Source organism: Hoplias malabaricus, chromosome 12, assembly GCF_029633855.1.
Source record: "Hoplias malabaricus isolate fHopMal1 chromosome 12, fHopMal1.hap1, whole genome shotgun sequence".
NCBI classification, from domain to species: Eukaryota; Metazoa; Chordata; class Actinopteri; order Characiformes; family Erythrinidae; genus Hoplias; species Hoplias malabaricus.
In genome coordinates this window covers 13,998,344-14,012,964 of record NC_089811.1, presented here as the reverse complement: position 1 = coordinate 14,012,964, position 14,621 = coordinate 13,998,344, and the positions used below count along the sequence as shown (strand labels likewise).

Here is a 14,621-nt window from a genome sequence, read left to right as displayed (position 1 = left end):
CAAAGTCCAACCAAATGGGCTGGCATCCCTCGCAAAGTATGATGTGTTAGGCGTGATATAACTGCGTGGTTTGGGTCAGTGTCCATTTCTTCACACCCTCACTTGTCTGTGAATAATGACCAGCACATTCCTGTAAATAAACGCAATTACATGACTCATCTGCGCAGTCATGCTTTCAGATGACAAACCTGTTTTAAAATCAGCCTCAATAGACACAGTTAATACTCTCACTGGTCACTTAATTGCAACTCAATAAACAAGCAAACACTGGCCTGCTCCAGGGTACATATTTGGACTGTCCACAGTGGACCCTTTATTTTTATGTTTGGTGGAAGCACTATGGTGTATAGCCCACACTGAAACCATAAGGGTTTCTGAATAGGAACACTGGACATGGGTCAAGAATGGGCTATACTAATGTAGACCACTGTGTGGTTGACCTCTCTCTGAGGGAAGAGCTATGGTATATAAGCCACTCTGAACCCATAAGGGCCAGAAGATGGCTGTTGGACATGGGCCAAACATGGACTATACTACTGTAGACCACTGTGGGGCTGATATTTTGGGGAAGAACTATCGTTGCGGAAGAACTATCATAACTATGCCCACTCTGAACTCATAAAGGCCAAGAGAGGGCTATTGGACATGGACGTGGGCAAATGGACACCGACCAATTGGCTTTACTACTGTAGACCACTGTGGGGTTGATTTTTGAGGAAGAACTATTGTATATTGCTCACTCTGAACCCATAAGGGCCAAGAAAGGACTATTGGACATGGGCCAGAAGTAGGTTATTCTACTTTAGACAACTGTCCAGTTGACTTTTACAGAATCTCTATGGTCTATGGCCCATTCTGAACCTGTAAGCGCCAGAAGTGGGCAAATGGACACAGACCAAGTTGGCTATACTTCTGTAGACCACTGTATGATTGTTTTTTTTTAGGAAGAACTATTGTATATTGCCCACTCTGAACCTATTAGGGCCAAGAGCGCTATTGGACATGGAGCAGAAGTATGCTAGACTACTTTAGACAACTGTGAGGTTGAATTTTGCAGAATCTCTATGGTCTATGGCCCATTCTAAACCTGCAAATGCCAGAGGTGGGCAAATGGACACAGCCAACTACTTTAGACAACTGTGAGGTAAAAGAGAGGCCAAGAAAGGGGTATTGGACATAGGCCAGTAGTACGCTATACTACTTTTGACCACTATGCATTCTGAACCTGTGGGCTACCCCTGTGACGTTGACTTTTGGGGGATACATTATGGTGTATGGCACACTCTGAGCTCATCAGGGCATGAATGGTGATAATGTACATGGGCCAAGGGGCCAAGAAAATTTTACACACACACACACACACACACACACAGACACACCAGAATGAATGATAAAACAAACATAGAAACATAATAGCCAGCCCAACTGCTGGTCATTTTTGATGAAGGCTACCTGAAGAGTTAAGCCACACACACACACACACACACACACACACGCACACACACACACACACACACACACACACATACACACACACAAACAAAGACACGTTCAGCAACTGGGAGTGCAATTAATTTCTGCTTCCGTTTTATTTGAAGCACCCTCAAATTGATTTCCCCAGACATGCGTCTCCCCTGCGCTCACACTTCATTGGGAGGACCAATTACGTTCATTTCCCTATCATTGCCCCCTCCCCTCTCACTGCTAAAGCACTGGCGGCAGGAAGAAAAAAACAGTCAGTCTTCAGAACCAGAACCACTCCCTCTCTCTCCTTGACCAGGAGTTAATCCAGAAATTACAAATTATCAGAGCACAGCAGAAGCTGGAGAGAGATTTTTTTTAGCTCATGCTTTGAAATTCATGCCAATGTGCTGGCTGCTTCTGAAAATAAACAGATTTTAACACACTACAAAAGAAGGATGTCTGGAGAATATTAAAATTAATCATATATCGTTATGCTCTGGGGCGGCGGGTGTAAATGGACTGGTGGGGCTTAAGGCCTCCCTTTCTCTTTCAAAAAAAAAAAAAAAAAGAGGCATCTGTGTAAGTTTCATTTCTAGTATCCATTAATTTTATTTGCTACTTAATACATGACAAGATGTTAATACAGTCTGAGCAACAGCGCCTTGTAGATTTGACATTCGATTAGACTAAGTTCTAAATTGCCAAGAAGCTTTTCCCATTTCCCCAATTATGGCAGGCTGTTTCTATTCCCTCTCCTCCTTACCTGTACTTGATTCTTCCGCATTCTTTCAGGGTAGGAGAAGAGCAGTAGGAAAGGAGGTGGCGGACAGGAAATGCAGCAGATTTTTTTGGAAGCACACTTATGTAGAATGTAATTGCTTCAGCATTTAAGGTGGAACTGGAAATTCCATCTCCATACTACTAGCAATGTTATGTAATATAATGGTTATCATAGTTTTTAAAGGAGAAAATAACAACATTCAAAAGGCAATCATAAATCTTCATAAATCTTCTAGTATGCTTCTGAAAAAAAAGGGGTTTATAGCCCTTCCCCTGACCCCTACCCCTCTTTCCCAACTAGAATTGAGGTACGCTATACCTAGGCAAAACAAATGGGTAGGGCAAAAGGGTGAAATAGAATTCACCCTTAATATTACTGTTGCCACTATTGTGGTTTCCAAAGCCTAAAGTTTCCGTTAGTGCTGATGTTTTGCGATGTCACTAGCTACATTTTGTGGAAAATAAACCAGGTACTAGGTGCCAACAAGCGAGCATAGCTGAGCAGAGTAGAGTAGCTTAAGTACCATACAGTGGAAAAGCGTCCATAGTGTCAGGTGGTATTCAGACACCAGCATACTTTACGCAGTAGAGTGTATCATTACCACACATGCCAATATAAAGTGGTCTTTTTTTTTTTTAGATATATGCACTGCATATAATGCATTTAATTAAGATATGGACCGCCACTAAGCCATTCCACTGTGGTGTTCATAAATCACAAGTCGTGTTCGCCAATTAACGACATGGACGGCCATAACCGCCGGTCTTACAGAGAAAACATTTCATTATTGTACTCCAGTCGAGCGCATTTCATCCAGTTCATCTCTTTGTGTTGTAAGGTGCTTTATTACCTTAATGAATCAAGCGTACTGGAGCCGGTGGTGGAATTAAACCCGTACACTCGGGCAGGTAGAGAGACAGAAGGCCATTTCACGGCTGATAAAGAGGCTAACGGTGGTGTGACGGATCAATAAACACGAGTCAGATTTACAGATGCGTGAGCGAGACCTATGGAACAGGCAGGGTAGACAGGTCTGAGCTAATGCTGGAGGTATTATAGGATCCGGAGACAGTTTTTAGCATTAGGATCTAATCATTCCAATGAGACTTGTAGATAAGGCTTGACTGATATGAACAACTTGGAACAGGATATCAGTTTTCCACTCTAGCATGTTGACTTTCAGTTCTGTAACACAAATAAATAACAGAGACCCACAGTCTTTAGCATAATGAGTATTTTGGCACTAAAATTGCTGCTAAAGATTTTTGGGGTTCTGTTAATTACCTTTAATTTATCTTATTTTAACATTTTTTTTATTTTATATTTTACAAATAAGTACACTGGATGGGCCATTGCTTGTAAACACTCACTCACCTGGCTATGCCATAGATGTTGGTACAGATCTATGAGGATTTCATGACCTAGGGGAGGGGTCACCCATCTTATTCACAAAGGGCCGGTGTGGCCGCAGGTTTTCATTCCAACCAAACATGAGCACACCCTGTATAACTGTGTTGAACCGACAAGTAGAATCAGGTGTACTCCTGCTTAATTGGAATGAAACCTGCAGCCACACCAGCACTGTGGGGATAAGGTTGGTGACCCATGGCCTAGGGCATATAATTTCAATGGTGTGGATAGAGTAGCTCTTTAACACCTAGCCAGCAACGTTAATGAACTAGTGAACCCTGTTAAACTCATCACAACATGTATTTTATGGTCATTAAACCCACCATGAGCAATAGAGACGTCAGTGTACGAGCCAACAACACAAAACTGCATTGTTTCCACCTATACACAGTGATGCATTTTAATGTTGTCTGGGGTGAAATGTGTGATATATTTATTTAGTTCATGAACACTGCCACAAACCTCCATGACTGTGAAACAAGCTAGAAGACCCACCAACAGAGGACCCTCATAGAGTGTGTATTGGTTGTGTGCATTTCACTCGATCTTCAAAAACAGTTGTTTTGTGGGGGATAATGTATAATATGCACGGCACAATTGAGATATTATTAAGATGTGGGAGACTGACAGAATTTCCAGAAGAGGTGGGATGTCTGACTTAGGGTGTCTTCACACATGCCTTGTTTGGTTTCAGATTTTTCAGTTTGGTCCAAAACAAAGAACCAAAAGTCTGGATCAAACTGAACCATGGTCTGGTTCATGTGCAGTGTGTGGACGTGACCAGGCAAAAAAGTAGAAAACAAGTGTGATTAGGACACAGCATTCACTTTAAGAGGTCACTTTAATGTGGAACTGAAAATGTGAATAAGGACCTGCTAAATAAGTAGGGGGTGGCAAGGTGGCGCGGCAGGTAGTGTTGCAGTCACACAGCTCCAGGGACTTTGAGGTTGTGGGTTCAAGTCCTGCTCCTGGTGACTGTCTGTGAGGAGTTTGATGTGTTCTCCCCATATGAGCATGGGTTTCTTCAGGGTGCTCCAGTTTCCTCCCACACTCCAACAACACACGTGTCAAAAGTGTCCATAGGTGTGAGTTTGGAAGTGAATGTATGAGTGTAAATGACTGGCACCCCCTTCTTGGATGTGTTCCCACCTTGTGACCACCTGCATTAGCCACTTCAGCAGGTTAATGTCCAATAAACTTCATAGTTGGACTAGAACCTGTGTTTGAACAAACACCATTCACGTTTGTCTTTCCTTGTCTCTCAGGAATGATGGGAGCATTTTATACAAGTTGCAGAAACAAATCATATATGTACCCCCTGATTGAGTGAATACATCACCATGTCACAACATTTAACAACATTTTCATGTACAGCTTCCCACAAATCCAATGCACCACAGCCATCACCAGCAATTAATAAGATTGTTGGTGCTGAGTTAATGTGCCCGACCAATGTAATGCAAATTGTAGTCATAAATCTGTTAGGATTTAAGCTAGGAATATCCTGCCAATAGTGCAGAGCTTGCCTGTAACTCTCAGCTGTTCACAAGACTAAGCTCACCCTGCCCAATGCCAAGAGTTGGCTAGAGGGCTATACATTCCCACAGCATTGCAACCATTGGTTTTTGGATGAGCTTGTGACCAGTGATTCCAGTGGTTTTTGGGTGAGCTTGTGACCAGTGATTCCAGGTAGGCTCCAGACCCACCATGACCCTTGAATTGGATAAGCGGTTACAGAAAATGAGTGAATAAATAACTAGGATATGCACTGTATATGTATGTCCTGTCCTACATAAGACATGTCTTAAAAATAAGTATTACCAAATGTTAAATTGTATAAATCAGCCTTTAGATGATTAGTTCTGGATCACAAACTACACTCCAACTCATCCAAAAACCAATGGTTGCAATGCTGTGGGAATGTATAGCCCTCTAGCCAACTCTTGGCATTGGGCAGGGTGAGCTTAGTCTTGTGAACAGCTGAGAGTTACAGGCAAGCTCTGCACTATTGGCAGGATATTCCTAGCTTAAATCCTAACAGATTTATGACTACAATTTGCATTACATTGGTCGGGCACATTAACTCAGCACCAACAATCTTATTAATTGCTGGTGATGGCTGTGGTGCATTGGATTTGTGGGAAGCTGTACATGAAAATGTTGTTAAATGTTGTGACATGGTGATGTATTCACTCAATCAGGGGGTACATATATGATTTGTTTCTGCAACTTGTATAAAATGCTCCCATCATTCCTGAGAGACAAGGAAAGACAAACGTGAATGGTGTTTGTTCAAACACAGGTTCTAGTCCAACTATGAAGTTTATTGGACATTAACCTGCTGAAGTGGCTAATGCAGGTGGTAATGTAATACATAAATAATGCTGTAAGTGTTATTCAGTTACATTATACTGAGGCATCAGTCATGGACAGCCTGGGTATGTACTGGGACTCATTTAAGCTGCTATATTTGCATCACTTCAACCCCTGGTACTGTTCAAACTAGTTTGGGGCTATTTACAGGGTGTCAAATGCATATATTTTTATGTGTGTCACTTCATTGTGGTGTTGGTGTTTGGCGAGTGTTATATTTGTGCCTTTGTGTCTCAAATATGTGGTTGAGATCAAGTTTAGTTGAATTTCAATATAAAGTTGTACTTGTTGTACTTAAACCTGCAAATATATAAGTATTTAAATAATATAATAATATTTAAAAATATAAGTTTTTAAAACAAAGTATTTAGAAAATGTGCAATATTTGCAGGGATTAAGCCTATAAAAATAAGTAGACTGAAAGGAGTTTAGGTCATCCACGCTGCTAGAGGGCACTATTGGAAAACACATCCTAGAATTGCAGTCCTGTCCTCAAACTGCAGTGGTCCTGAAACTTCAGCCTCTGGTGCTGCTGGTATACAATACCAACTTAGAGTCCCTATGCACAAAGCACAAACTGCTTTAATGCCCTTGATTCCTATGCCCTTGTTAAGGCATTAATAAGGAACACCCTTGAGCAATAATGTGCTTCCTGTGCATCCTGACTCCTCCATTGTTGTTCACTACAATACACATGCTCTATGGTTTGGAGCCACTTGGGGTTAACCCCATGTCCTAGTTTGAACAGAAAAATTCTAAGCTAAAGCCAGGGGAAGAAGTGTCTTGTGCATTGTGTGGCCATGGCAGCCATGTTTTGTGAAGCTTTGTGAAGTTTGTCATTTGGATTATCTACACTGAGAAGACAGAAAGCTAGTTCATCTGAGAGAATTATGAAGATTTTCTCCATCACATCTTCATTAATCATCAGTTTCTTACTCAGGCTTCATCTACAGAGCTGTACTCCAATACTCCAGTAAGCATTTATTCATCCTTTGCTACTGCTTTGTGCTTGTTGTTGGGCTGTATTGGTTGCTGGATTTGTTTGTTTTGTTGCAGTAAGTGTTATTTTTGTGGTTAGCTTTTTTTATTATTTTAAATGCTGCTCAAATAGCTACTTTGCCAAGGCCTTTTGTGTTAAAGTGTGAATCTGTTTAAGTTTAAACATGTCCCTGTTTTGGAGAATGTTACTTTGATAAACATTATTACATTGATTTGGTAAAGGTTGTATAGCCTTGCGCCCAGTGAATCCAGATAGGCTCCAGACCCACCCTGAACTGGATAGCAGTTACAGACAATATATATATATATATATATATATATATATATATATATATATATATATATATTAATTCATTCATTCATTCATTGTCTGTAACCAGATATCAGTTCAGATAACCAGTTCAGGGTCACAGTGGGTCTGGAGCATATCTGGAATATATGTATAATAAAATATAATAAATATATATATATAATAAATAAAACCCTTGTAGTATATATATATATATATATATATATATATATATATATATATATATATATATATATACTACAAGGGTTTTATTAAAGAAAAATGTACTATATAGAACAATGAACACTTGAACATTTTGAAAAACCCTTTTTTTAAAATGCACTATATGGATCCATCTATAGCACATTCTACATCTGAAGAAATCCAAAGAATCTTAATCATGCAAAATATTCTTCAAGTGTTCATGGTTCTACATTGCATTATTACAGAACCTTTGTAGATCCATCAAGTTTGTTTTTGTGTTTTTATATATACTTACAGTAACTTCACACCCATTTACATGTTGGACCAATTCAAATCATCATTATTGGCATGTTATTGCTTGTATCCTTGCCAAGGAAGTTTTTAGCATCTTCATTTATTTCTTTATTCGCAGCAGGTAGTGTCACTGTTACACAACTCCAGGGTCCTGTTGTTGTAGGTTTGAGCCCCACTTCGGGTGACTGTGAGGAGTTTGGTGTGTCCATAGGTGAAATGTAGAAACATTTAGTCTAGTTTGTGTCCATTACATTTTAATAAATGTAATAAATTGAACACTAATCCTTGGGAAAGATTCCTAATTTAGCATTAGCTGGATTTGAAGGTCTGTAAAACTGTAAGTCATTCTGGATAAGCAAATGCAAAATGACATAAACATAATGTGTATAATAACATGGAAGATGGTGTATTATGTATTATGGCAAAATAATTAAATATATCTGTCCACCATTGGCTAAATCACACTTCAGCCAGTACTGAACTCAGCTAAGGACAAATCAAATTCACTCAGAGGAAAAAATGATCCAGACTCAAACAACAACTGGTCCAGGGAGGTCCAGTCATCATGAGGCAGGAAAAAATGCAGATCACCTAACTAAGAATGAAAAGCTTTTTGACCTCATGGCAGACCTTCTGAGGAAAGCAGCTGGATCTAAGTGATTGTATATTTGTCTTGTGTTTATATGTGGGGGGGTTGATTTTATGGTAATTGAATTCAATAACCGGAAGGCAAAGGCTATAAATTTTCACACCATAGGGAGCATGAGTGGGGGAGCTTTAGATCTCTAAGGTTTTGTTAGATTTTGTCATGGAGAGTTATGCATTTCCATCCATGGAAAATGACCTGTTTAAATGTTATCAACACTGGGTAGTGGATAACATCCCAGTGAGTGGCAGGGTGGCCCACTACCACACTGCTCCAGGGTCCTGGGTTCCTGGGTTTATTCCTTGCCACATGTCATTGTCTGTGAGGTTTTTGGAGTGTTCTCTCTATGTCTGTGTGGGTTTCCTCCCAAAAACAAAAGTTGGTAAGTTGGCTTTGTGAGAGTGACTGTGTGACTCTGTGATTTTGTGTGCGTGATGCCCTGAGATTGACTCAGGAACCCTGTGTTTCTAGGTAGACTCCAGACCCACCATGACCTTGAACAGGCTGAAGTGGTTACAGAATATGAAACCATGAATGAAACAGGGAAGACTAGGTTTAGATTTCTAACTTCCATAGGAACACCACTCTGCAGTAATAAGAGTCCTTGGGCAAGACTCCTAAACCTGCCATCACTGTAGACAGTAGTCAGAAAAATTTTGCAAGAGAAACCCTATTCAGTTTTACACTGTTTGTGTAAAATTTCTTTGTGGCTTTGTACAGCATTATAAAATAGAACATATATGTGAAGCAGCCTGGTATACAGGCAATTGGGATAAATGGTATAATCTCACTGGACAAAAACATATGTAATATGTAATACCTTCTTCACAAGCATGAGTAATAGCTTCATTTCAAATTGGCATGGACTGGACATGATTCTGGATGCAGGCGACATCAATGTTCAGCCACTCTTGCATCAAATAATTCCCGGGTTTGGCTAGATTTCTTGGATGCCTTTCCTGGGCCAGGGATTCTGGGGTCAGTCCAGATGTATGAGTGCTCTTGGATGTTCATCATGCCGATCAGTCACATTTAATGCCCTGTGAAAGTGAGAATTGTCCTCATGGAATATGTTAAGTTCCTTATAATGATGAGCAAAAGACAAAATCTGGTCCAGCAGCTCAATGTAGGCACTGTGGTTCCATCAGCTTGAACCATGCTTTGCACGTAATCTGCATGGAAGGCTTTCTGGGGTCTACAATGAAGACAATGCCTACATTATTAACATACAGGCAGAAACAGATAAATCTGACCAGATAACATGTTTCCAGTCATGATCATTCCAATCCTTGAGTCTCTTTGCTGTAACTGGGCAACTTTGTGAGCAGAAGTGAGCAAATGCCACTCTGCTCCATATGCTCATGTTGTGCAGTTCCCTATGGAGTTTGTCTTTCAGAAACTGGTTGTGAAAGACCTGCATTGACTACTAGAAGCAGTTCTTACCTTGAAGCGAAATGATTTTATTTCAAAAGCCAATGGTCCTTCTCCATCATTTTCATATTTTGGCTGCAATTCTGACTTCTTGTATACTGGTACGTTTAGAATTGCTGGTTGATCCATATGACTGCACATTTCTATACATTCAAATTCAGCTACTTCCGTCACACTGTGATCTTGTGCACACCCAAATACAGTTAATCCTTTTTGCAAATCATTAACATCCAATTTGCAACCCATTTTCCACACTTTGAACAAGACTTTCACTGCACTGTACCACCTCTTCTCAAACTATGAATCCCATCACACACCCTGCAGGTATTATAGCCTGATCATCTAGTCAAACTCCATCTACACAAGCCTGAAGTTAATACCACCTTAAACATGCAAGATAACTAATTTTTATGTCTAGGAAATGTATTATATGCGGTGTGTTTTTGTGCTGTTTTATCTTCCACAACAGATATTTTGCAAAGCACTGTGAACTGCAAATGTTTAGTGTGACTTTGGCATCACATGATATGAGTCTTAACCCAAATACCTTGGAAAAGATTGTTCACCAAATCTCAGACATTGGCATGTGTAAAAATATGGAAATCTTTGGAAAATTCTGGGGAAAGATGGCACATGGAATGGCCCATTGACATTGCTGTGTGAGTTTTAGGCATAACGTCAGGTGCTTAGCCAGAGGTACAGATACTAGCCCACACGGAATGTAGCCAAATGTGTTTCCCATCTCCCGGCATCTGCTTCCCAACAGACTCCTTAAATCTCCCTCTTGACAGATTGACAAGGCTTTCTTCACAGGAGCATGTAGCCCACAAAACCTTCAGGGCAAACTGACAGGCAACTACAGAGGGAAAGGTGTCAGCCTCTCAGTGTGTGTGTGTGTGTGTGTGTGTGTGTGTGTGTGTGTGTGTGTGTGTGTGTGTGTGTGAGAGAGAGAGAGAGAGTGAGAGTTACACACCCACCCAGCCAAACCTCCCTCCAACCTGGCAAGCTCATGATGTGCCATTTCTCCTCATGGCGAGCTGGAAAACGACTTTGGCTCCATTCTTCCCTCCTGAAAAACCCTGACAGTGGAGGCTATTGTGATGAATGGCCTTTTAAAACGATGAAGTACCATGCCGCTGCCGTGTTTTCGTTTTCTTCATTCTTCCTCCCCTCATCCCTCCCTCCCTTCCTCCATTTCTCCCTCACATTTGATGGATAGCCTCTTGGCTGGCGAGCGTCAACGTCATTAGCCATGGGCCTTCAGAAACAGCAAAAAGCACAGTAGCTTTTGTATCAAAGCACAGGCTCTTTTATAGGGATGTGTGTGTAGGACATGCATACAGACACTAGTCTGTGACAGGACTGATGTAATAATTATGGACTGCGCTTTTTTATTGTGGCTCCCTTTCATTTTAATCAGGTGCTGGATACAATGTGTGTGTTATGAAACACTACCAATAGTATGGAAGCAACCAGAGTTTACTTTGTACGTCCTTAATTCACAATTGTGCAGTGCACACTGTATTTGTAAGTGTATGATGACCCTACAGGGCCAAAGATTGAACTCTGTGCAGGGATTTTCATTGTTTTTGGAGAGTTGTCCACATCAGTGTGTCTCCTTAATGTATGCGCTCCCACTCACCCATCGTACCTTCCATCAATTGGAATTTCAAATTTTTAAAAAAAATTAAAATAACTGGGTGGCACGGTGGCGCAGCAGGTAGTGTCACAGTCACATAGGTCCAGGGTCCTGGAGGTTGTGTGTTCAAGACTATGAGGAATTTGGTGTGAAAATGAATGAATGTATGAATGAAATGAAAAAAAATCTGGAGGTAATTTTTGGTTTCATTTTATATCCCTACTGATGTAAAACATACAAACAAATAACAAAAAAATAATTTAAAAAAATTTATATTAATTTATGTAGGGCGGCACCGTGGCACAGCAGGTAGTATCGCAGTCACACAGCTCCAGGGGCCTGGAGGTTGTGGGTTCGATTCCCGCTCCAGGTGACTGTCTGTGAGGAGTTGGTGTGTTCTCCCCGGGTCCGTCCTCCGGGTGCTCCGGTTTCCTCCCACAGTCCAAAAACACACGTTGGTAGGTGGATTGGCGACTCAAAAGTGTCCGTAGGTGTGTGAGTGAATGTGTGTGTGTGTCTGTGTTGCCCTGTGAAGGACTGGCGCCCCCTCCAGGGTGTATTCCCGCCTTGCGCCCAATGATTCAAGGTAGGCTCTGGACCCACCGTGACCCTGAATTGGATAAGTGGTTACAGATAAAGAATAATTTATGTAATAATAATGTAAAATTAATATTATGTACATGTCTTCGGCCCTGAATAAAATAAACACACTTGGAATAAAAATAAGAAGAGTTTGAACAGTTCTGTGTATTTCCACTAACACAAATTGGTTCCCAAAGCAGAAAATTTCCCAGCTGTAACCAAAGAAGAGAAGGTCCTCCGGTGCAGAGTGTGATAGCTTTTGTGATTGTGTCAAGCTTAAGAAGCTCCAAAAAGAGCACAGAGCCTCAAATAAAGTGTTATCACACATTAGATTTGAATGGGGTCATTTGCAGTATGTTTCATTGTCCTCAAAATACCAGGTCCCTGTATATTTACAGAAATAAAAACAGGAAAATGCTCCATCTGTGTTTTCTGGGGCTGGTCAACATGACACAAGGTACATTGGCTACTCTGCTGTTCACTTGCTCAGCAGTGCCTTACTCAAACTTACTCAAATTACTCAAACTGTAACAGAGAGAACTCAGCATTGTATCCTCATATATCACTCTGATCAGAACCTGCTGTAATTGCATTCAATTAAACCAAGAGACAAACGTAGCCACTTGTCTTAACAGATCTTCCAACTGAAGGCAGTAACTAAAGTAAATTATTTGCTGCAGATATTTATTAAAACATATACATCTCTTAGACCACATGTTCCCATTTTCTGTTCATCAAGAGATCAGAATTCTCCCTAGCCAAAGCTAGCACTGAAAGACGTCAGCACTCATTATACAATATGCAAATCTAGGATTTAGGAAATTAATACATTCTGCATGCAGTAGTTCTCCACATCTGTCTCCACAGTTCAGATTAGCACTGAATGGTGATGAGAGAATGAGGCAGAAGTAACGTTGGACTCTCTCCAACTGTTCAAGAGTTTGGAATTATTGTTTTCAGTTAGAATATATCAAGCTAATTTTCTCCCAGAGTGGCCCAGTGGTGCTGCCACACATCTGCAGGGCCCTTGGGTCACTGTCTGTGAGAAATATATTGCTAGGTTGACTGGTTGTATGAGTTTGTGAACAAGTGTGTAGCTCTTCTTCAGGTACATAATGTTTGAATATCTGGGGAAAAAAAATTACTACTAATAACTTCATAACTTTTAGTTCACTTTATTCATTCATTATCTGTAACCGCTTATCCAGTTCAGGGTCGCGGTGGGTCCAGAGCCTACCAGGAATCACTGGGCGCAAGGCAGGAATACACCCTGGAGGGGGCGCCAGTCCTTCACAGGGCAACACAGACACACAGACACACACACACTCACACCTACGGACACTTTTGAGTCGCCAATCCACCTGCCAACGTGTGTTTTTGGACTGTGAGAGGAAACCGGAGCACCCGGAGGAAACCCACGCGGACATGGGGAGAACACACCAACTCCTCACAGACAGTCACCCGAACAGTCAGTCACCCGAACTCACAACCTCCAGGTCCCTGGAGCTGTGTGACTGCGACACTACCTGCTGTGCCACCGTGCCGCCTTAGTTCACTTTAGTTACTGCTTAATATAATAGAAATAAGCAACAAGTTGATTTGCTTATTTAACTGCTTGCCAAATGTTGGCATGATGAGGCTTTAAAGGTGAATTCCATTACATTTTATTATATATTTTATTTATATCCCAAACATGTGAAAGATTATCAACTGTAGAGCATATATTAAATGCGTAATTCACCTGGCAAAATGCAGATACTTGCAAAAAATGCTTAATAAAAATATTCCTGTCAGCACCAACAGTGATCAAAACCATTACTTTTCAGCACTGCTTTATTCATTTTGTGGCTTATGGTTTGTTCCCCATCTCTATAATCACAAAATGAATTGTTGGCAGCACCTCTGCTGTGGAGCCTTGTGGAATGCAAGTACAGAAGCATTGATTAAAGATGACATAGAACATTCAAAAACAAGTGGCCAGAAATAGAAAAATGTTTTTTTTTTTTTTTTTTTTATCTTGATGAACTGTGGGGGGTCTCTTTCTGCTTGTTTGTGCTGTATGCAGATACGTTCTAATTTGGTTTTTAGCACGGAAAGTGCCCCAAAAAACAAACAAACAAAAAAACCCTTCTAAATAAATAAATGGGAAAATCATGGGCATGCTCTCCAGATCAGACAGTTTGCCGGCTCTCCAGTCAGTAACATCATCAGACATGAATAGCTGATTATTAGATCAAATAATACATAATCTAACTGGCCTGTTTCCAATAAAACAATGATGATGATGTAAAAAAAAATCTTACGCTCTAAGAAGTTCATTTAACCCTTTTCATGGACACGATTGTCTGATTAGGTCTGACATGGTGTATTTAAGAGGTAATCAAATCAACACACGTAATGGTACAGCCCCTTTATCTCTGTTTACCAATTAAATCGCAGTTTACCAATCAACTGAAAGGCTCTTCAGTTCACTTCAATGCCTTCCCATAACTGACAAGGGTCCACCTTT

The 14,621-nt window shown here is 40.7% G+C and overlaps 1 long non-coding RNA gene across 3 annotated transcripts in view; it reads left to right on the top strand.

Moving 5' to 3' along the window:
* Window positions 1-6,572: 6,572 nt before the first annotated feature.
* LOC136664102 (uncharacterized) overlaps window positions 6,573-14,621 on the top strand; it is a 73,940-nt gene continuing 65,891 nt past the window's right edge. For all 3 annotated transcript variants that reach the window (XR_010795076.1, XR_010795074.1, XR_010795075.1), the window contains exons 1-2: window positions 6,573-7,001; window positions 7,818-7,880. This is a non-coding gene — a long non-coding RNA (uncharacterized lncRNA). The remainder of the gene's footprint in view (window positions 7,002-7,817; window positions 7,881-14,621) is intronic.